Consider the following 23,311-nt stretch of genomic DNA (forward strand, 5'->3'; position numbering starts at 1 on the left):
ATGTAAGCAACATCAAAAGGGATCAATCCATCTGGGCTTGTTTCTCTATACAGTCCATCAGGAAGTGAGTGTGTCTCAGACAAGCCCAGTGTAATGTCAGTGAGTGATGAGTCAGAAAGCTGTGGTTTTTGTGGGGATGTAGGAAACAACATCAGGCTGCACTGGCCCAGGATTGTGTGTCTCAGGATGATGACATCATGACACAGCGAGTAGGAGGTAAAGAGCAGAACAATAATCATTCATCCCCATCAACCTCTGGCTATGTTACACAAACCCTCATTGATCTTCCTCTCCACCTCCTGACAGCCACACTGGAATAAACAACTAGGTAATGCTGTTAATGCACACATACCTAAACAAAGTAAAATCTTATACAGTATGATCCTGAACACACTGATACAGAGAAAGAGAGAGAGAGAGATTGAGAGAGAGAGGCACATGCACATGTTCACCGCCACATAAATTATAACCTTACTGACATTTTAGGGACTAAACCCCATCTGTACTGAAAAACAAACATTCTCCTAAAGATAGCTCAATCACACACTGTACACTTAGGCAGATCAAGCACATGCATCATGCACAGAGCACTGTCTATATACTGCACAGCACTTCAGCGTGTGCATGTGTGTGCACGTGCATGTGCATGCATGGGCGCATGTGTGCACACGCGTCTGTGCGTCCGTGTGTGTGCTTGCACAGATAAGATGAAACTCTAAACAGCCTCCATTGTCTGGCTTTTTACTCTGGAGGCCTTAAACCAATTTACACACCAACTCCTTCCACCTCCTCACATACTGCCCATGATGTTTAAATTAAAGAGGGAGGGAGGGGGTTGGAGTGGGGAGCGGTATAAAGGAGGAAAAGAAAAAAAAAAGTTTCCTGAACATAGTAGAAAATTATTTTCTCTGGACAGTTTTAAGAGTCGACATCCTGTGCTGGAGTTCTCTAATCATCACCAGTGCAATTTACAATCAGAACACACAGCGAGCCAGTTCAGACCAGCTCATCTGTTGACTTTGGCCCCAGCTGAGCTCCGCGTCCTGCTCTGTGTGTATGTGTGTGTGCGTGCATGTGTGTGTGTGTGTGTGTGCCTGTCTGTGTGCTATTGCCATTTGAGACTTGGGTGACTCGGCACTGGGCCCTGACAAGGGCGGGGTGAACCTCTGTGGGCCTGAGGCGACCGCACACATGCACATGTTCTCTCTCTCTCTCTTTCATATACATATACACATAGTCACACACTGTTCATGTACACACAAACACACACAAAAAATGTCCACTGCACACACATGGAAATGCACTCGTGCACACATGCGTGCATAAGTAAGATTCGGGCATAATTAAGCACTTGATAAACACAGATATGCACGGCACCATGTGACAGAGAGTTAACTGTATTGCAGCACACAAAGCCTCAAACATAATTGGACAGACACCCGTACTGTATTACCATAAGAATTTGCACACACACACACACACACACACACACACACACACACACACACACACACACAGTTCTATAGATACACACAGTAAAAAAAATGCTCCTTCTCCATATCTGTACGCATTCAGTGTGGCCCTGGTTCACAGTGCTCAGCCCTTGTGTACATCTGTGTGTGCGTGTGTGCGTGTGTGTGTGTGTCACACTCAGGATGCTCTCCCACCCACAGTTCCCTTGGCTGGCCTCCACCCAGCCCAAACCCAGTGCGGTGCTGCTGCCTTGCCGCAGGGCTGAACACAGCTCACTGTGTGTCTGCCCCCTCACAGCCCCAGACTGTCCCGACCAATGTGCTTCTGATTAGGTGGCTTAATTACAGCTGTAAAAACAATGTTGATATAAGCCTCAAAATTGCAGTGTGTCAGATACTATTAGCCAACCTTGGACTCCAGCCATTGTTATCCAACTCCTCCAGCGACCCTCCCCACCTCTCCCTCCCTCCCTCTGGCTCCTCCCATGCCTCTCCTCACCCTTGTGATTTTTCCCTCCTCTCCACATTTTCTTTCACAGCCTTAATGTCACAAGCTGCAGAGCAGATACATTTTAAGAGGCCAAATGGCCCGTAAATAAACAGTGTTGGCATGCAGATTGTCTTTGGCACCGACAGGGAAGGCAGAGGAAGCTCTCTGGAATGTTAACATGTTAGAAACACATGAGAGTAAAAGGGAGAAGAAGAAAAAGCATCCAGCATTCAGCTGATCAGGTGTGAATTACACTTCATTTGTCTAAATGGCTCTTTGGGCTCGGGCTCTCGTCCTTTTTTGGTGGTCTGTGGTTGTTCAAAATAAGAGATCTGGCTCTGAGGTACAGTAAGAGGATATTCTATTAGCAAACACTGGAAGACGGTGAAGGCTTCCAGAAAGGGAAGGTCAGACAGTCTGGGACGGGACACAAGACTGTGTGTTGGGCCCTTTGTGTTTCAGTGACAGTGACTAAGGAGCGGGAGAGAAAGGTGTGCCAGAAGTCTGTTCCAGTGAAAACTCTCCAACATCGTTGAGTGGAGGCAAGAAAGAAAAATCTGAGTAAAAACCTCAAGTATGCAAATCTTGGGTGGTCCCATCTTTGGACTGGTCTAAGAAAAGTCCCTTTTTTCCCTCTGTCTCCATCCTTGAGGCAGCTTCAGCCCCCACTCTCTGGAGAACCAGGTGTTGTGGATGAACAGCGGACATTCATCAGGCTCACTTACAGCCAATCAGCTGAGTTAAGACAACAGACACTAGAGAGACCAAAGGGGGTGGGTAGAATTTGACAAAAAGGCGGCAGGATGGACTGAGGGACATGCCAAGGGCGTGTTTCCAAACCCTGCAGGCCTCCACGGTGGCCTCCCTAAGCTCTGTGGCCTCCTCTGCAGCTGGCACTTCAAGGTTTCCCAAATGCCTTACAGTCTACTGCCAGGGCCCCAAATTCACATCAGTATGAAGAGAAAGTCAGACCGAACGCAAGAGAGCAAGTAAACCACCCACGCCTGTATTGATTCTTGCGGACTGGGCAGGGTGTGTCTCTCCACTTCCCAGCCTTGAAAGGCCGTCTTGTCACTAAAGGTGGAGGCAATACAGTATGCCATCATTTGAATAATTGATGACTGATTCCTAAGTAATCAGTGTCCTCACAAGACAATGCATTCTCTCTCCCTGGTGGAGAGAGAGAGCTTGGCCTGTTTTTGTCCCGATGCCTTTAGAAGCAAAGGTAAAAGCTTTAATGCACTGAAGCCACTGGAAGTGCTGCCTCTGAAGGACTCCCCCTGGAATCAGCTGGGATGGTGTGTCTCTCCGTGTGTAAGGGGGCCTATCAAAGTGGCCTTCCAGTAAAGTGAGTGAGAGAGGGAGACAAAGTAGGAGAGGAATATAGAGAGGTTCATTGAGTGAGTGAGTGAGTGAGTGACTATTGGAGAAGGAAGGCATTTATATGCATGTGTGCTCGCGTACGTGCATGCGCATGCAAGGTAGCAAAATGTATACTAAGTGTAAAGTATGTGTAGGTGGTGCACATAATAGTATTTGCCTTCATGTACATGGATGTTTTCACAAGCGCCTATGTGTGTGTGTGTGTGTGTGTGTGTGTGCACGTGTGTGTGTGTGTGTGTGTGTGTGTGTGTGTGTGTGTGTGTGTGTGTGTGTTCTGGAATGTCAGCCCCTTCCTCTAAACAGGAAAGGAGTATAGTTAATAGCATCACCACCCTTTCCCCTTGTGCAGAGCGGTGGCCAGACCAGAAGAACTTTAACTGTGGGCCAATCTGATCCTTGTCCCATATCCTATTCACAGAAATATCCCTCACAAAGTCTGATTTCCTCAGATTTCCTCAGATTCGCTGCCTACAAAGCCTCTGGCAGGAGACAGTATCCACACATGAAAATATCCCTATCAGTTTGATTGCAAATGATTTACCTGCGATCTGGAAGGTTAGAGAACAAAGCGTCATAATAACAGAAGAGGCAGACAGTTGAGGGAAGGACAAGCCAATAACTCCACTACTGCTTATCTCAACAATAGCAGGTAATTAGTGAGAGTCGGTGTGTTGTTGCTTCAGGAGAATAGGGCCGCGGGGTCGGGGCTGCTGTGTCTGTTGCAGTGGGACTCTCACTGGGCCTGTGTGTGTTACGGTGCACACATACACACACACAGAGAGAGACACACACACAAACCGTCCTGTTATCACCTCATACAGTGAGTGCTACCCAGAGGGCGACACAACATGGTGTCTTTCTTGCTGAAAAGACGCTAAGCGTGAAAAAACATACAAGGCGGCGACTGCTGGGACCCACACACGGACTATAACTTGCACAGTGTTATCGCTGTGTTTGTCTTGTGTGAGTGCATATTCACTGAAGGAGTATCATTCAATTCATGCTTTTCCAAGCCACAGTATAAACTCACTTCTGGTAAATTATGCAGACTGCAAATGTTCTCCATAACCCAATGATTCAGTTGTGACTGTAGGGTTTATTGCTGCCATAAAATATTGATGTAATGTCATTGAATTTATCAAAGAGTGTTAATGTGTCACAAAGCAAAACACGATATTATTCTATTTTCCAGCCATAAAAAAGATTATTTATAGCTATAATTTAGGCTGTTCTTTAACAAAAAAAAAATACTAAATGTGAGTCACAGTAAACCTCAGGCCCTGGTGAGGTAAGTGTAACTTACAGTAAGAAAGTGCACTCAGTTCCATTGTGTCTGATAAAATGTTTGTAGAAATGTGCTAAGCTAATTTCAATATCAAGGGCGCATGTTTGCTTAATTTGCATTAAACAGGGAGGGGTGGAGGCACATTTGGAGCTAAGAGGAGGTCCTTATCCCAATCAATCAAAACATGTTACTTTTGCAAAATCACACAATTTAAAAATGCGAAAAATACATAAGTTATACAAAAAATATCCAATTATGTTTTCTTTTTATCCCTTAACATATGCCTCTCCTGTTTATATTTCATTATGTTGTGACAGAAAGGTGAAACATGATTTAATATTTAGTGATGTAACAAGCAAGAAACTCTCTCTTTCACAACCCTTCTGCAGAAATAAATTTGTAGAGACCCTGAGACTCAGAAAAATATGCTGAAAGTGTCAATGCGGCTGCTTGAAGATGGCAAAATTGCTTATTTTCAGATTCAGCCACATCAAGCAGATTTTTTTTTTTCTGGCTGTTTGTGGAAGAGCTTGCATATTCATGGCCCGCCTGTTTTGAGAGCCTGTCACTGAGCCTGTTATATAGCTCTCACTGCTTTTCTGTTCAGGACGGCTTCAGAGGCAAAAACACTCCCTCAGACTTAACACTGTCCAACTGACACAGTCGGGCAGAAAAACTGACAGCAAACGGAGTCTGGCCTGGCAAATCAACGGGACATGATAAACCACTGAGTCAGAGGTCACCTTCTGTCACTGCACACGCCTGTCCAAATATCCTCACACACACACACAAACATAGATAAGCACAAATACACACCAAAAGGACAATGCACTCCCAATCTTATTGCTAATACGTACGCATACACTTGCATTCACATGCACAGGCACAGACCACCACTCGCATCCTCCCATTTCTCTCCTTCGGTTGGGTTAAATCCAGCAAAACCCCAGCCTTGTGTTTGACCTGCCTCCCACCTCAGCTGTAAAAGAGGGAGAGCGAGCGGGAGGAGCTGGTAAGCACCCGGCTGCCCACTTCTCAGACAAGAGCAACTATGGATTTATGACTTAAACTTGGCTAGTTATAAGGTCAATATAATATTGAAATGCATGGGAATAATTCCCTTTCTGCGTGGACAGCTACCTTCATAAGTCTGAAGGATTAATAAAACAACTGGGTGAGTGTTTTTGCTGCTATGAAAGTTCTCATTGAGAGTGTATCCCCCTGTGGCTCTGTGAGACGGCATAGGTGTTCGATGAGAGATTAATCAGCATGGCTAACACTTAGGTCAGGAACGCTTCACGTTGAAAACCAACCACCGACAGTGTGTGTGCGTTTGTGAATGTATATGCGTGTGTTTGCATTTCTGTGCGCGTATGTATTTGCTTTCCACTTGAAGGTATAGTATTGTGTAAGTGGTGTGTGTTATCAACCCAGCTTCCTCCTCCCACGCTATATGACTGCTGTGTTCCCCCTCCTCCCAACCCTTCCCTCTGCTGCACAGCCTATGTGCATTGAGAGCTCTGCTCAGTCCCCGTGGAATCTCCCGTGTCAGTACATTACCTTATAAGTGGAGGCATTGACTGCGGGGACTCTTTGATACACATTCACATACAGTACAAACACAATTGATCTTCTACGGAGCATTGTGAGAGAGGGGGGGGGGTGTTGAAGAAAGATCTACACACGTATAACAGATCACAGGCCTTCTTACGGAATAAGAACGGCGCGTATAAGGGAACAAAACGTCTTTTTGATAAGGATGTGACACGGAGCAATCTCTCCCCCGGAGCCAGCCGTTGAGCACCGAACACTATCAGCGATCTGGGAAAGGCACGGAGCGCCACTGTAAAAATATAATGCTATCCTATCAGTGCACTCTTAGATCGGGCATAATGTGACTGGCTGTATTAATTATATATTTCTTTTTCTTTTTTTGCATGAATAGATTTTCCCCTTAGGGATGCTAAAATAATGAATCCATCTTTTGACAACATTTGCAGCTCAATTAAAAAGTGTTTATGTCAATCTTCCCTTGTGTGGGTGGTACTGGTTCACGATGTACACGGCAGTAGGAGGAGGCTGTCATCTACTAGCCATGAGGTGTCAGAGACCTATGGTTGTCATTACAATACGTAGGGGTCAAACTTCAGCACTGGCTTTTCTCCAGGCAAAATAGATATTCCATCCAATCTCCACACTTATTGGCAAAAGGAATTATTTACTTGTTTTATGTTTTGAGAGATAGGGAAAAACATACAGATATGAGCTAGCGACTAATCGATTCCTCTTCCATTTATATTTAAAGTTGAAGAGAGAGGCATTAGTTAGGTTCAAATAAATACTTTCTCTTAGATGTGGATGCTAGCTCAGACAGCAGTCAATGATATGTTTGAAATGAAAATAAATGGATTGGAGTGTTTTTACTCTCAGTGAGGGAGAGTGCCTTAATGAGAGTGATCACACATGCCAAGACCAAACACTTCAAACAAAGGCAGCTTGTTCTTTCATACATGAACAGAAAAATCTTTAAAGATATTCTCTTTAAAGAGAAACAAAACACAGAGGGCAACAGAAAGAAAAATGGTGGAATTATATTGTCTGGAAAAAGCAAGGCTGAACTAAAACAATCACAGCCTATTTGCTATCTGTCTGCGAAATGGTAACAATTACATAATTTACACGTGTAAAAGCAGAGGAATTTACAAAATTACTAATAATAATTTGCTGTAATTATGGGTCTCCCCTTGCAACTAGTTACTATACAGCCTGATAGTGCTGTATACAATGCACTCTGTATATTGTAAATGCTATGGCTGTCTGTATTTAGATGAGTTGTGAATATAAACAAGTGAGTGAGTGAAAAGTCCTTGTTGGTCTATTTAAACCCTCCCCCGCAGGGTATAGTATTTACAAGGAAACGGTTATCATTTAGTCTCTGTTGCGGATCAAAATGTCAAGCTCCACAGAGAATCTGAGTAGTGCAGTTAGGGCCAAAAGTGCAGTTTTAGAGCCCCAGGATCTAAGAGAAAAAAATGATTTGCAAATGCCCAAATATCTCTAATTGACCTGAAATATAGCCTGTGTGCAGGAACTGTTTGAAATCAATATAAGAGTGAAAAAAAAATCCTTAAAGGAACATTTCAGAGCATCACATCACATGTCCTTAGGAGCAACATTATGAAGTATACAAGAATTATGAAAACAATCAAGAAGTCATAAAAGGTCTTGTGAATTAAAATTACCATTGTTGTAGCCAATTAAGTGAGAGTGTGGAACATCTGCTTTTCCCCTAACCAGACCAGCTTAATAGGAATGTACTTTGTGCCCCTGTAGATTATATGAATAATATTCTGTAGACGTGAAAGCCATTTGTGAGCGAATTCACACATAATGTATTCCCCCTGTATTTGTTTATTTTGTCTGTTTAGTGGAGTAAATCAATAGGCAGTATTCCCAGCGTTGATTGGATTCGCAATTAGCCCTAGTGAAAGAGTCCCTGACAATGGGTATGTTAGATTCACTACAGCCAACCAACCTGATTGTCTTCCTCCCACATCAACCAGCTGCCTACACCATCCCTTCTCCTGTCCAGGTGCCTTGTGGGTAATGGTGAGGACTGGAGGGAAGTTCCTCCCGTGTGGCGGCGGGCCGTGACAGCTCCAAGATGCTCTTTGACCTGAGAGGAAGGGAAAACAACATCAATGGTAATTCCCCTTCAAACACATTAACTGGGATGAACTGGGTCCCACCGAGCCCCTCTGAGTGGACTCGCATTGATCGCTCAGACCCAGAAATCCATGAATAAATTTAGCACTAATTGATTTTTTTTTCTCCTCAGAAAATAAATCTCTAATTCTGAGTGGAGGCAATGAATGTAGCAGATTGTGAAACCGCTTTACTTTTTTGAAATTTGTAGGAAATACATTTTAAGAACTAAATAATCCACAAAAAAAATATTTTGTGTCCTCTTTCTCACTGTCCGATCCAGGGAGCCCGCTGATTTCACTCCAGCCATGAAGTTTCATCATTTTGCGACTTGACAAGAGTCAATAAAAAGTCCACTGCTAAACAAACAAAGAGAATTCATTGTGTTGGGCTTGCCGAAGCAACAAGCCCAGAAATTAACCCATTAGGTCCTTAGGATTTCAGCTACCTTTTAATTGCTTTCAAAGGGGATTGAAGTAATAGTTGGAGGGGAAATGGTGTCACATCTGCATTACAAGAGCTCCCTATCCCTTCACCTTGCCAGTTGGAAGAGTGATATTGTCAATATTGGAGGAAAACATTAACAAAAGATCCAAAGCTCATATGTACATACTGCACTCGGGTAGCAAAGGGGAAGAAAATATTGAAAATATGTTCACATGGAGTTGAACTGCCGAAACATTGTATTTAAATTGATAAAGAGGGAATGGTTTGAGAGCAGCGGGTAAGATTTTCATGATATTCACAAAGGGTAAACTAAAAAAATGAAAAATACTTGCCTATGAAATCTAAGAGCCAAAGGATTGTTTAGAAGGGAAATTCTTATGATGGTGGAGTCTCTGAAAAGTCTGAAAAATACCAGGCTAAATCCAGATATGTTCTAGGTATCCCATAAACTATATTTATATCATTCTACCCAGATTTTGAGGGCATGCTATTTAGTCTAAATACAGACATATTTTTTTCAAGGAGAGCACTAACTTGTCATACTATAAAAAAAAATACTCTAAAATGCTGATTGGATAAACTGTAGCACTGTTTAATGAATGGATCCTAAAGTCCAGGTTTGAAAAATGGTTCTACCTTTATTCAGTTCCTACAGTAATTATTTATTCATAAGGATATATTAATATCATTATTTGTCCTTTGCTTTACAAATTACATAGCTACAGCTGGAATAAATGTTCAGTTAATATATCAGATCTGTGGATGGAAGGTGCAAGCTTTATTCTACTATGCTGTGATAAAAACTCTAATCAGGATTATTCATTCTAATTGTTTTGCATGTTTACTGTACCATACAGTATGTTGGTCAAATAACCAACTTGTATATCATAATGGCAGCAGTTTTTTTTTTCAAGTTGTCAATTGAAATGGCCAGGTTGCTTATCCTTAATAATTGCTGAGGAGTCTGGACTTGGGAAGTTGTAGATTCAGGTATCATACTGCCACCTACTGGTAAAGACTTCATTCAAAGACATGTTCCAACAACAAGGGTCTGCACTGAGTTGTGCCGTAAAATTAAAATTATTCAGTGATTACAAGGAAAATATCTACCACAATGGCATCCATGGTATTGAAATAAAACATTTTTTTCTTCTCCAAATGGCAGATAAAATATCCTCAGACATCTGCATTAATTCAGAGAGGAAATATCCTGTCTACGCCCTGACCAAACATTGTGCCCAGGTCCCTTTAAAACACATGTAGCTGAAGATGTGGTTATGGTCTATCAAGACTCCCTCCACTGACAAACCTCAATTGCTCACTTGTGTGTACAAAGAGAAAGGCGTTCCTGAAATGTTCCTTTATGTTTGATGGATGAGTTGTAGATATAATGGCCGGGCATTACCTCTGCAAATAAACCAGACTTGACAGTGCCCCTGCACTGGAACATCTGGGACGCCCCGGAGACGGGATCAAAGGCCTTGTGCGTCCTTGGGCTCTATCTGTGCCAAACATGCACAGTGAGCTCAGGAGCGGCTATCCAACAGACTTCGGTCATCATCATCTGGGCTGGCTGTGTTTGTTAGTCATCAGCTATTTCTCTGCTTAATATGTTACAGTCATATTCCTCAGAGTGTTTTTTGTCATGGTAACAGCAGTGCTGAGACAAAATGGTAAATCAATTTATAAGTTCATAATCCCACAACAAAATTGTAGCTTTAACTAAGTGGAAACATGAATGTAATGTTGAAATTCAAGTGCTGGAGAGATTGATTGTACTAGCACTTTCCAATTGACACATCAGCCTGAACAGCATATCCACACTCCTCACTCATCTGTACTTCAGTATACTATGGGGGCCATGCTACACCACAATCCACATTACTTTGGCTTTGTTTGGAGAAAGCCAGCCAACTGCATAACCTTAATTAGTCAAGCTGTATTCATTCAAGTGATTACAATGCCTTGCACAGTAGTGAAGAGAAGCATCTGTCACTTAAACTCAAATGATTTCTCAATCTTTCCATTCTTTGGAATAAATCTACCATGGGTTCACACTCTAACACGACTTTTCCTATAGCAGACGGAGAATCATTGAATAAAATACAGAATACAGCTCTGAAGTAAATATATGGAACATTTTGGTGGATATTTTGTGCACGCCAAAACAAGGAATAATCATGCCCTGTGTTTTGATGTGTCTTGAACATCCAAAATGCATAACGCATGACATATCTTTAGCGTGATGTTAATTCTACCACAGGGGAAAGAGGACAAACTGAGGCTTCTCTGGGAGCCGCGCTTTCCCAGGTTCTTGAGTTTCATTGTGTTTGCCATTTCTAAATCTCCCCAAGGCTATGCATCTGCTGCTCTCCTGCGCGCACAAATGGGGAAAAAAAAGCAGGATGTCACTTTTGTGAAGCAGCCGCTGCGGAGAGAAGGGAAAATGACGGAATCATCAGAAAAGTGGTTTGGGTGGTGAAGCTGGGGCCTTGTGAGGGGCAGGTTGCAGGGATCGCCCGCGCCTCGGCAGATGTGCCTCGGTGTCACTCCACATCCGCAGCCGAATGAATCACCCAACAGATGTTTAACGTCAAGGCCAGGCTGTCACGCCAGCCAAACACACACACTCATGCACATACACACACACACACACACACATACACACACACCAGCCACGCTACACATACATAGACATAGTACAATTTATTACTGCATTAGGAAGAGTGGCTCCACAAGGGGTCAGACCCAGGAACTTCACCTTGACGTGACTTTGACCAGAAATGACAAAACAAGCAGATTTCACTCAACCCAGAGAAGTTTGCATGAGGAGGAAAAACAAAGCCTGTGATACGCATTGTGTACACCCACATTTATGAGTCTTTTCTCTGCCTTTAGTGTAGTTCTGCTCAAACTCGATGAGTATTATCAGACGTGTCTACAGCAAAATGTAATCTCAAACAGAGGCTCCATCTGATTTTTGCCTTGTGCCGTCCCAAAACAAACTGTCAATACTGAAAGTTGGAAGGCACTTTATTAGGCGCCCACCACCAAGACTGTCTCCCTAATTCTGACTGCTTTTTATTGTGGGACTTTTCACACCAGCATAATGATATTTTGTCAATACCTGTAGCCGGCAACAAACGTCTGTGGCTCCATTCGACAGATGTAATTTTTATCACCTCTCTGTTTTAGAGTGAAGAGTTGTTTTGGGTGGGGGTGAGGAAGCACAATGCTTCCCTGCGATATATTGGTAACGCCTTACAATTCGAAAAAAAAACCTTTCTTGGATGATGGTTTAGAGCAGTTGTTCTCGACCAACATGTCACACTGCGGTGCCATAGATTGAGCTCAGACTTGCACATGTGAGATTTTATCTTGATGTCATGCAATGTTAGACAAAATGATTGCATTTACTTAAAATTCAATTTCATGAGGTTATAATCAAATGTTTTCATTCACATTAATGCAGTATGGGCAAAGTCCAGCAGTCAATTGTGCTTACAGTATGATCATACAAGGATTTGTCTGATATTCTCGTGCAATCGATGATTTTGTGTGCCATGGAATTTTGCTGTTTGCCAAAGTGTGCCTTGGCACCGAGAACATTGAGAACCACTGGGTTAGAAAAGAGCAGTTGAAGGTAAGGGGCTTTTAAGAAAGAGTTGCTGGATCTTTGAGAACATTCTTGAGGCTCTTTTCCCCTCTTTTGGAGAAACCCAGGCAGATAAAAGGAAACACTCGGGTGGATTAAAGTGCTCAGAATGTATCAGCATCAAACCACCAGAGTTTTTGCCCTCTACATTTTTCAACCACAGTCAATAGATCTAAATATTTTACTGTGCCCTGGCCGATTTATTGTTTGATGTTTAAAAACTTGTGTGGAATGAAAGAAAATTCATTAAAGAAGAGGGCCCCAGAACGAGGCCCTACGATCAGCTTTGAAAGTCTAGTTTAACTGGGATATTGATCATTCTCTTTCTTCTGTGACAAAGGCCACCAGGGAGGCCGGAGGTGTCGGAGGATGAAGGCGTACTGCCAATAACACCAGACATCTGTGTATACACTGTAGGTGAGGCTGGGAATTACACAATCTACCACTGACACCAAAAAATCCAATAACTCAAAAATGACCAAACAAACAACACAGTCTTGATTCCTTGTTGGTCAAAAGAAGATTCAATGTGCATTCTGCTTTGGATGTAACAGGGTGCACTTGAGGCTTGGCTGATTTTTGAAATGCACAACAAATAAGGCTGGGATATTCTAGGACCTCATTATGCACCTTTGTGGGGCCTTGGTGAAAGAAGTGTCAAGTTTTAGAATTTAGTTAGTAGAATTTCATTAAGTATCACTAAATTCATATTTTTGAGTGTATTTATCATATCCAACAATAATATACTTTTAATACAATGTACGTGTATGTTTTATACTCTAAAAAACATATATTAGCTATGTGATACATGTATGCTTTTTAAAAAAAAAATTTACTTTTATTTTTATTTTTTTAAAGAAGTAGTACATCCTTAATATAAAAGGAAATGGCAGCATAAAATACAAATAAAATACAATAAAGTACAAACAGTTCCATGAAACATTATGCTTTCAAAAATCAAGTTTGTTAAAATGTGTTCAGAAAGTAATTTATTTTTTAAGCGGCCCAATAACTTTTAGTCTTATAAGGCTAAACTTCAGAACAGCCAAAGCGGCTTTGCTGGAGGATCTCAACCTGGTCGAGTAGCTAGACCCAGCCATGGCATAAAATGAATCAGCAAGCCTTTAAAATTAATTGTAAAACTAGCGCACAAAAAGTACAAAGATGCCATAATTGGGGTGATGTCATCTTGTCCAGGCCTTTTGCACAAGCTTGAGACATGAGAGGGATTTTTGAGTATGAAGATAGCTGCGGTAGTGTGTTAAGAAGAAGAGATAAAAGCATTGATGACCCTTTTTAAATCACCAGTGGATAGAAATTTCATCACTTTAGAGATATTTCTCTGATGGAGAAAAAGCAAGACTTAACAATCCTCATGTTCATCAAACTTAGATTGCCATTTCTAGCAAGTTGCTGGATGTTAGCAGACAGACAAACTAGACCATAATGAATTCAATTTATGGAATACAGAAGGCCAACTACGTCTATTTTAGGTTTGTTTATCCTGAGAAAAAATTGAAGACAGGCAGGACTTGATGTCTGTCAATTCTTTGCAGATGGCCAGGCTATTCAGATCAACTATTTTTAAAGGCAAATATAACTGTGTATCATCAGTGTAGCAGTGGAAGGAACACATAATGTGGCCAGGAGAACGAGATGCATCCTAAAATCAAGTGGGCTCCCACATGTGAGACACATTAATGGAGAAAGTTCAAAATGCAGATTGTGAAATGCAGCACTAAATGTGGCAGTGACTAACAGGAAAGAGACAGAGGAAGACATAAAAGAAAGGTCCTGAACCAGGTTTTAACCCACAGTGTCTCAAGCTTGTGGCATGCACCTTAGCCCGCTGTTCCACCAAGACACAGAAGTCCCAATCTTTAACCTAAACATGAACAAAGGGGCAGCCGCTTCACAGAAAGCCTGATTAACATCTCAAACTTTATGGTGAATTTAAAGGAATGTGAAAGAAAAAGTAGCTGCAAAAAGTCTCCCAGTAGCATACCCATACAGTATCCACCCTGCAGGCCAAGGTGTGGTGTCCCTCTTGAACACTCCTTACACTGAAAAACAGTCAGGAGTGACTTTTAGGAAAAGCACAGAAGTGTTCTTCAGACCGATCATTGACTGACCCTTGCCTCTGTTGGCTTTCACTTTAGATAATTGTATGTGTCTTTGGAAATATTTGCTTAATTTGTGAGGGGCACTTTGGAGGCCTGACCAAAAAAAGGGCAGAAAAATGACCCCTGTGCCCCTCTCCTGTGTAGGCTACAGCACTCCAGCAGAATTAACAGAAATAACAGAGAGGTTCCAGTCATCCGGGGAAATCTGGAGCCAAATTTTCTCATCCTTTTTTTGTGTAATATACCAGGAACTCTTCACACTTCTCTGTCAAGGTTTTTGATACACGGACAAGGTAACGGGCTAACAAGAGAGAGCTTTACACTGAATAGGGCAATGGACTTATGAAATAAGAAAAGAATGTCACTCTTGTATCCTTAGCTGTTTTACATGTGAGCTTAACAATATACACAAAACCCACTTTATAGTTAGTTGTATACTGCAATAGTTGTCGATTGCAAGCTACAGTGTACAAAGAAGGGACTGCATTTTATACATGTTCATGCAAAGACAGACTTTGCAAATCCTGAAAGATGCGATTAGAATTTATTCTTTATAAAAAAATTTTTTTTTTTTTTTTTTTTTTAGAAAGTGCTTTTTAGAGAGTGCTCACACAATGTCAGTACTGGAAGTATGAGCTTGTTGTAAATTGTATATTCTTATCATTGTATTAGTATTTCAGAATTGTAATGTTATCAACCAACAATTAACTGAACTAACAATTCATTGATATATATATTGTTTTCTCTAACAGTACGCTATGCTCTAAGCAATGCATTATAGTCTATGTTCATTAAATTTGTGCTGCCACAATATCTCCTCATAGTAATCAGTTCACTTTTAATGAAATAATTGTAATAAGTGGTAATATATGTATAGGCCAATATATAAAACATATTTCTGCCTTCCAGAATAGGCATATGTAATTCTATTTTATTTGCCTCCACTTCTGCACAAAAATGACCTTCCTTTAAAACTTTTGGTTCAGTTTTTGGTACAACTAACTAACTGTGCAACATGACAGCCAAACGACAAATTCACCTCTTCTCTTTCCAACAATCAATTATTGAAAGGGCATGTCTTCTCTCTTCCAGTGCCACCTGCTTTGACAATAGTTCTGATCACAATTACAACTCTTGGGTGGTTCAATGTGGCAACTGCTGTTATGGTACTATACTCTCCCATACTCTGAACTGGACTAAACTGCTGATGGGTCACTTAATGGATAGATTTCCCTGGCTCCTGTCTGCTGACCACGGGGCTCAGCAGTGTCTATCTCAATCCCACTCTCTCTTGTTCGCCATTTCTTCTATTTCTCTCCCTGTCTCCGCTGTATATCTGTCCCTTTCTCTGCCCCATTTCCCACAAGGTTATGGAGCGAAATTACCATTCTGCAGCCGAAGCCACAGTCAGTAAATGTGGAGGAAGGAAATACATTGCCCAGAGGTGAAACAGGTCCTTACATTCAAATGCAGGCAGGCAGGCTATAGGCAGGCAGAGCTGTCGGGCAATCAATTCCCCGGCACAAGCCAAAACGCTCACTAACTACAGGCAGTACTGGGGTTGCTAGCTGGTTTCTTTGCAGTAGTTCCTCCATGGCAGGTCTACAGACTGAAGTAAGAAGAGAGTTTATGGATCCAGGTGGTGCATTCAGTGCACTGTCAGTATCTCTGTGGTCAGTAGGTGAATGTCCCAGGCAAAGAACACAAAATATGGCATTAAATCATGAAGATATCACAGAATACTGAGCTGCTGCATAAATTTGCTGTAGCCAACAGGGAAACAAATGCTGATAAATTATCCAGCTGCACTGCTGCTAGTGAGCATGCAACATTGCAACAATTAATCATTAACAATGTTAACAAAAAAAAACATTTGCAAGAGAGAGCTAGAGTTCACCAGCAACTCCAGTTAGTGGTTTGCCAGGTAGCAAACAACTGTTTCAAGCAAAGTTTTTTTCCAGCAGTTTTCTTCTGCAGGGATGACTGACCATCATGGCTGTACGATATTTTTGAATTGTTAAGTAATGTAACTAGCCATAAGGTATTCAAAGGAGATGACACAGGCAAAATATTCTAAAAACATACCTATGGGAATTTCCACTCAAAATAAAAATCCCTTATTTCTCTTATTTATTCTTTATTTTTTCCCTTATTCTTCCTGTGAATGGTCTGTGAAAGAAAAATACTCAACCTGCACCCAGAGACATAACACTTTGACTGAAATCTGTCAGCAAGCTTGAGGAGCAACATTGGGGATTCGTTTCCAAGGTAACATGAAAACAAAGCTTTTAGTTCATCATGCCAGCACAGCATGCCAGCAGATTTCAGCACTGCGTCTTTGCTTTTTATTGTCACCTTCTTGAATTCTGTGTAATCACTTGCTAGCATTGGCTACCGTTCACCAACACAAAGCACCCTCTGTTCAACTGATATATTTGCCACCTATGTCACAAACTGAGCTTTGTTTTTTGTTACATGAGGGCTTTAATGTCAGGACAGATCAAGTCACGGATGTGACAATCATGTGACTGTAATGTTAAGGGTTTTCAATAACTGAAGCTAAATAAAACTAAAACAGATAAATGGGAGCTATAAACAAAGTGTAAAGACTAAGAATTTTTTTTTTTTTCAAAATGAGCACTGTAAAAACTCAGTTTAAAACTCTGATATTGAATTATTATTTTTTATTGTTTTTTTGCCCTTAATTTCATACCAGTTGGTAATTGTCACCAGATCTATTAAGAGTTTAAATCACATAATGTGTAACCTATTGTTGCAAAATAAAATGATCAATATGATTGTTAATGAATATATTTTTATTTCCTCAGTGAATCAGTGAAAATAGCTTATATCTACCACCACTCTGTCCTTCTTTCAAAGTGTTCAACTCTCCTTTGAAAAGACACACAGGACACAGCAGGGGGGGAGGTGTGATGTTCTCTCTTTTTATTGACTGACACGGCTGATGAGGGCCCATCCTGCACTTTGGCAGGAGGGGAGGCAGGCGTGCCGAGGTGGCGCCCACCAGGGCGCGAGGAGGGGACGACATGGTCGTCCTTCATAGATATTCTATGCGTGGCTTTACCCTCAGCTGCCCTGTCAAGGTCTGTGTATGCCCCTCCAAGGGGGCTGAGACAGGGTCATGGATGACACCCGCCTCTCTGCCAGACGTGACAGCACAGCTGGGCCGCTTAATGACAGAGGGGCCTGGCCCAGCACACACCTGCCCATCCTGGGCAGGGCAGGCGACCTCACGGGGAGAGCGAGGAGCCGCCGCCACGTTCGATGGGCAGATGTTCTGGAGAGGAGACAGCAGAGACAGCTGCACTACAGGGACCCCTCCGCTTCTCTCTTCTCTCCAGTAATTGAAAATCATGTAAAAGGTCAATTGTGTGATACTGGCTGTCCCTCTCTGCAAGTTGTACCTTTCAGCCAGAACACGACAAAAACAACACTGACTGGATGACAGCTCTTGCCTCAATTACTGCCTATTTAGATATGTATGGCCATGTAATGACAATATCTGTAAACATTTGCAGTGAATAAATCTGCATATACAAATAGGTGCGGCCCATCTGCTGGAGGCCATGGCTGCGGGTCCCTGAGAGAGGCCTAATCATTGGGTACATTACAGAGACATTGTTATGACATTTGCTCTCCAAATGAAGGAGGACTGTGAGGGGGATGGAAACGATAACAATCCCAAACTATATCAACATTTGCTGGATAGCGGGCCGACAACCTCTGTGTGAAGAGTCCACTGTGGTACACGGGTCAGCGCCTGTCCTGAATACTTACTCAGAGTGACCCTCTCTCTGGGTTTCACTCTGATGAGAAGTGGCTAGGTTTTAACCTCCACAGAATTGCTCTCTGCTCATGGTTGTCTTAAACAGAACCAGCCACAGACCTGTCACACACTATCAGCCTCTCTGGAATTCAGGAGAGATTGCTAGACCTTCATAGACAGAATAATGATCCAAATAGACGATGAGGAATCATCAAGTAACACCAAACAGGGATATGAGATAAACATTGGCCACTTACACGGTTCGCGTGAAATTTGGTTGTTGACTTTCAAATACTAGATCCTTGGCAATGTGTTTGAAATGTGTCTTACTTTGCCTCGATCAAGGAGAGGGTTTTATGGAAATTGGACAAGATATAATGGGTTTAAATGCTCAGACTGAAATAAAGTATTTCAGGACAGCGCATCAGTGTTGACGTTCAAGGCGTGGCCTAGATAAATGTGACATCTCATTTCATATTTATTTCAATAATTTAAGAAGTTTGAAAAAGTCATTACACCTAATGAGGAACACACTAGGCTCACCCTCAAACATGTGGTTTTGGGGGGAACATTTTAAGATTTAACAAAAACAAGTGCTGTGACTTGAGTGCGAGCACAAACAGGAAGGAAACAATATATTCCATAAACTCCCCCAAATGAGAATGTTATCAATAACACTTGTGTCTGAAGGAAAAACAAAATGAAGCTCTTCAAGATGCATGTTTCTGGTTTGACTGCCGCAGCCCTTTGCCAATAACAATGTTACCCGCAATCACGATCCAAACCGCACACCCTTGGCACGGCACACTGTCACAAATTATGTTTTGATTCTGACCAAATGCAACAGCTTCCTGTCTGGTGCTGTTTTCTCTTACTGTCCGTTTTGTTATCTTGAACCAAATGCAAACTAAAGGATGCTGTTTTTGCTGTGGGAAGGACATTTAGTAACACGCTAAAATTGCTGGATAGAGGACATACTTTGACAACATGTACCATCCTCATGCAAACAGCGAATTTCAGTGATTCACAGAAAACAGTGCTATCTGTTCTCATTTAACCCAGTGGCTGACTGCTTTAGTCATCATTGTTGCATCATACACTGTACTACTAAATTTCCCCCAGGCCTAGCAAACAAATATATAATAGCTGTCCATAATCACTCTTAAAACCATTACGTCCCACAATGTGAACGTGTGAGTGTTCTAGTGTGTGTGTGTGTACCACTGGTATGAGAGTGTAACTGCATGAGCGTAGCACACCAGATTGCACATTTCAAAGGCAAGACAGCTCCTGGGCTTGCTGAACTTTTGCTTGTTATCAGGAGCCTTGAGTGAGATGGAGAGAATTGATCTTTTGTCTACTGGAGGTGCACTCCCTTGGGCTGGGCCGCTCGCTTGCTCACTCGCTTGGCTGCCATGCAGAGGGGTTCTCTTTCTCTTTCTCTATCCCCCCCCACCCTCCCTGCCGCCCCCCTACCCCCCGCCCTACCCCCCCCCACTCGCTCGCTCACCCCTCTCTCTGCATGGCGGCTGCCTCTCCTCCAGCTGACACTTGTCCTGCCGTTACTGGGAGAGAAGTGCGCTGAGCTGCTGACACCAGGATTGATCTTCCTCCTTCTCCCCATAAGCTCCATATCAGGCTCCCGGAGACTCTGGAGGAGACAAAGAATTGGCGGAGGGTGGGGCGGGAGGAGGGGTTGGGGAGGCGGCCGGGGGTGGAGGGGGAGAGGAGGGGAGGGGGGGGGGGGGGGGTAGTGTCAACTCCCATCACCTCTTCAAACTAACAATATTTGGTGCAGGGCAGGAATGGTGAACGTTGACAATTTGATGCGTGGGAGTGGACTGAAGTTCATTCTAGTTGCTAAAATAGTGCTTACAGTGACACACCCACAAGCAGATTCCCTAATGCTACCAACATCAGCTATTTTTCCTATGAGCAAGATTCAAATAGTTAGCTCCTCATATGATCTGCTAAAGTGAAGTAGATGTGGTATTTAAAACAAACGGGTCAGATGATTCTGTAAAGGATATACCTCCGACCACACTGAATTAAATGATTTGCCAGGACTCCCACCCCACATTCTTGTAAGCGGAGCCCTCAGCAGTGTGTGCTGCCCAGATGTCTGTCTGAGGGAGTCAAATTGTGAGATTACTGTGCCCACAAGATGTTTTTGAGGCCACACATAATGACACAAATCAAATCAATAAAAGTTATGACCTTGGCACAAAAAAAATAAAACATCTCTACTTTAAATGTTGTTTATTTAATATTCTTCTATTGTACTGATTTCTACTGATATCAACCCTTAATGTTTCTGATGGAACAGAAATATTCACACAAGGGACGGAAATCAAATTATTTACTGTATCATACTGTGTTTGTGGTTAGATCAAAGTGGGGGAGGCTGGTTCATAGAGGATAGGGAAGATAATCCCCCCGATTTTTTTTTTACTTTTTCATTTAAAAGTAGATTGTTTTGTCTTGAGTACAAAAGACTTAACATCCATTTCTTTTGGTCGTATCCTTTTACCCCACAAATAACCAAGCCCTGTCCTCATCTTTCTGAGTCACCAGGCTCCACTGGAGGAAGGGATAGAGCAATCTCCTGCGCAATGCAATTATTGGTCTTCTGTTGTCTTACTTATATATTGTTCAGGTCCATCAGCAATGAAAAGCCGTTTTGTTACTTTCCACTTACAGGCATTGGAATGCCTGCACTGTGTGTAAATTTCCACATATGTCTCCTCATTACCCAGCTCATGTAGAACGCATGTAAGTGGAAAATAACCAAAACCAAAACAAAAGAAACAAGCAAAACATGCTGCTCTAAAACCTGATGTTGCTAAGTAACCCCAGACTGAGAAGTTGGCTTGTCAAAGGTATTTGGCCACATAGTGTATCATGGTGACAGCTGTCTTCCTGGTTACCTTTGACAGAGCTGTAATCCATATGAAGGGCATAATTAGCAGTCTCATGTCATGCATAATTCCTCTTAGTCAGGTATTGTATGCAGTATGGCAGAATCAGTGCAGTTCAGTCACTTAAAATTCAGATCTATCTCTCAAAACGATAACATAGAAGACCCATCTGCGCAAGAATCTACATTTATAACACATAAGCTTAATAACACACTTGAGGTGCGCACTGAATGGCAAGTGGGGTTGTGCATCAGCCAGACCAAGAACTGCTTCTTTCTTTTTCACAAAAAGTGACCAAACTGATCAACTAATTAACTTATGTTTTGTTTGTTTTTTGGATCCTCATTAGTGGTGACTGAGCTGTTTTTGCTGTGATTCTGCACTCGTGGTAAAGTGGCAACTCTAATGTTTTCATTTTCATCATTTTCATTGCTGTGTATGCAATTCTTTTGCTGCAGTTACTTGTCTGGGTTAAAGCATTGTTCTAAATGGCAATGTAATGACATTTAATGTTATATATTCTCATGAAATACAATGCATTTACAATTGTGTTTGAACTGAAATGATTAAATGGTTGACATGGTTTTGATCACGCTTCGAAGCACAGTGCTTACTGGGAGAAACCATGTCAGATCTGACCTTTGACCCTAGCCCTAACTAATCTGACCTCGAGTTTGTGTTACTTTGATATGTGACAAAATTTCTGTGTCTGTGCCTGAAATTAGAGTTAGGCTTAGGTTAGATTTGGTGAGAGACTAAAACCAAAAAAATTGTATACATAAATAACATGATCAAATCTAAAATGTATTCATCAAAAGCAGTTCCCAGACCTAGAGTAAGGGCTTTATTCTCTGTGGCTCTAGTGGACTTCTATTGTGATTGTAGGGCCAGGCATGTGAGTGGATTTGACTGGGGATCTTTACAGTTATTACTGTGTGTTATTGGCATGGGGAGGAGAACAGATCTGGGGAAGGGGCACGGGGTGGGGGGCAGATGGGAAGTCGAGCAGCAAACACGATAATTTGCAGGTTAGCCAATTTCAGGAGGCAGGATGGCCCGATACCCTCAGTAAGCATCCGAGAGCAGTTGAGAGCAGACCAGAGCAGCGCAGGGCAGAGCAGGAAGAAGATGAATCAAGTTTAATAACAAAGGGTTCTAATTGCCCCCCACAACCCCACACCTCCACCTCAGAGCTGAACTCTAATTACGGCGAGAACACAGTGCACTGTCACCCAATATTAAGTTGTTGAAGAGCGGGCCAAGATAATCGATAAACACTTTAGTTGTGGAGGGGGGGGAGAAGGGGGGAAAAGAGAGAGAGAATGAGAGAATGAAAAGGAGTAAGATGCCCCTTCCATTCAGTGGGAACCAGCAGCACCCAAAGCCCTCCTGGCTCATGAGAACGCCGCTGGGACGGTCCAAGAATGATTGCAGAGCAATAATCCTGAGCACAGCCACCCCCCACCAGCACACACACCCCCCAAACACTCGCTCACACACACACACACATGCATGTTCATGCACGTACACACCACAATGAAGAACCCCCCCTCTCCTTCCCCATGGGCTCCCTGAGCACCAGTGTGTCTGAGAGGGAAAGGTGAACACGGTCACCCTAATTACAGGGGCCCCAGCTCTCTCACACACTCACACACACTCGCCAGGCATAACTAAAGACAGGCCAATTAGGGCGAGAGGGAGATAAGGGAAGTTTTATTTGTATACTAATTAAGCCCCTGATGAAATTCAAAAGGGAGGTGGTGAAGGGGATTGGGGGAGGGAGCGGACGGGTAATTGTGTGTTTGAGAAAAGGTTGCTTTAGGTGCGGTTATCTGAGAAGCACAGCCTTGAGATAGTTGCCCCCTAATCCCGTGCTGAGCCCCCGCATTGCACTGCAAGGTCTCTCATAATTTGATCTGTTACATATGAAATGGCAGGCTTTGACAGCGAGATCATCAGCGGTGTTTATTGTCTATTTGGTCCTTGTTTCAGCCAAGCATAAAAGAAGTGATCATGCTGAAGACACTGTTTGCTTTTTTTTGCTGT

At 42.5% G+C, this 23,311-nt stretch overlaps 1 long non-coding RNA gene across 1 annotated transcript; it reads left to right on the forward strand.

Moving 5' to 3' along the window:
- The first annotated feature begins 5,638 nt into the window (after positions 1-5,638).
- On the forward strand, positions 5,639-8,692 carry LOC139642441 (uncharacterized). The gene is made up of 3 exons (XR_011695046.1): positions 5,639-5,804; positions 8,194-8,334; positions 8,619-8,692. It is a non-coding gene; the product is annotated as an uncharacterized lncRNA (long non-coding RNA).
- The last annotated feature ends 14,619 nt before the right edge of the window (positions 8,693-23,311 follow it).

This window comes from Centroberyx affinis, unplaced genomic scaffold (genome assembly GCF_046629955.1).
Source record: "Centroberyx affinis isolate AG114_WGS23_722 - 3 ecotype Tasmania unplaced genomic scaffold, CSIRO-AGI_Caff_v1 ptg000483l_1, whole genome shotgun sequence".
Taxonomy (NCBI): domain Eukaryota; kingdom Metazoa; phylum Chordata; class Actinopteri; order Beryciformes; family Berycidae; genus Centroberyx; species Centroberyx affinis.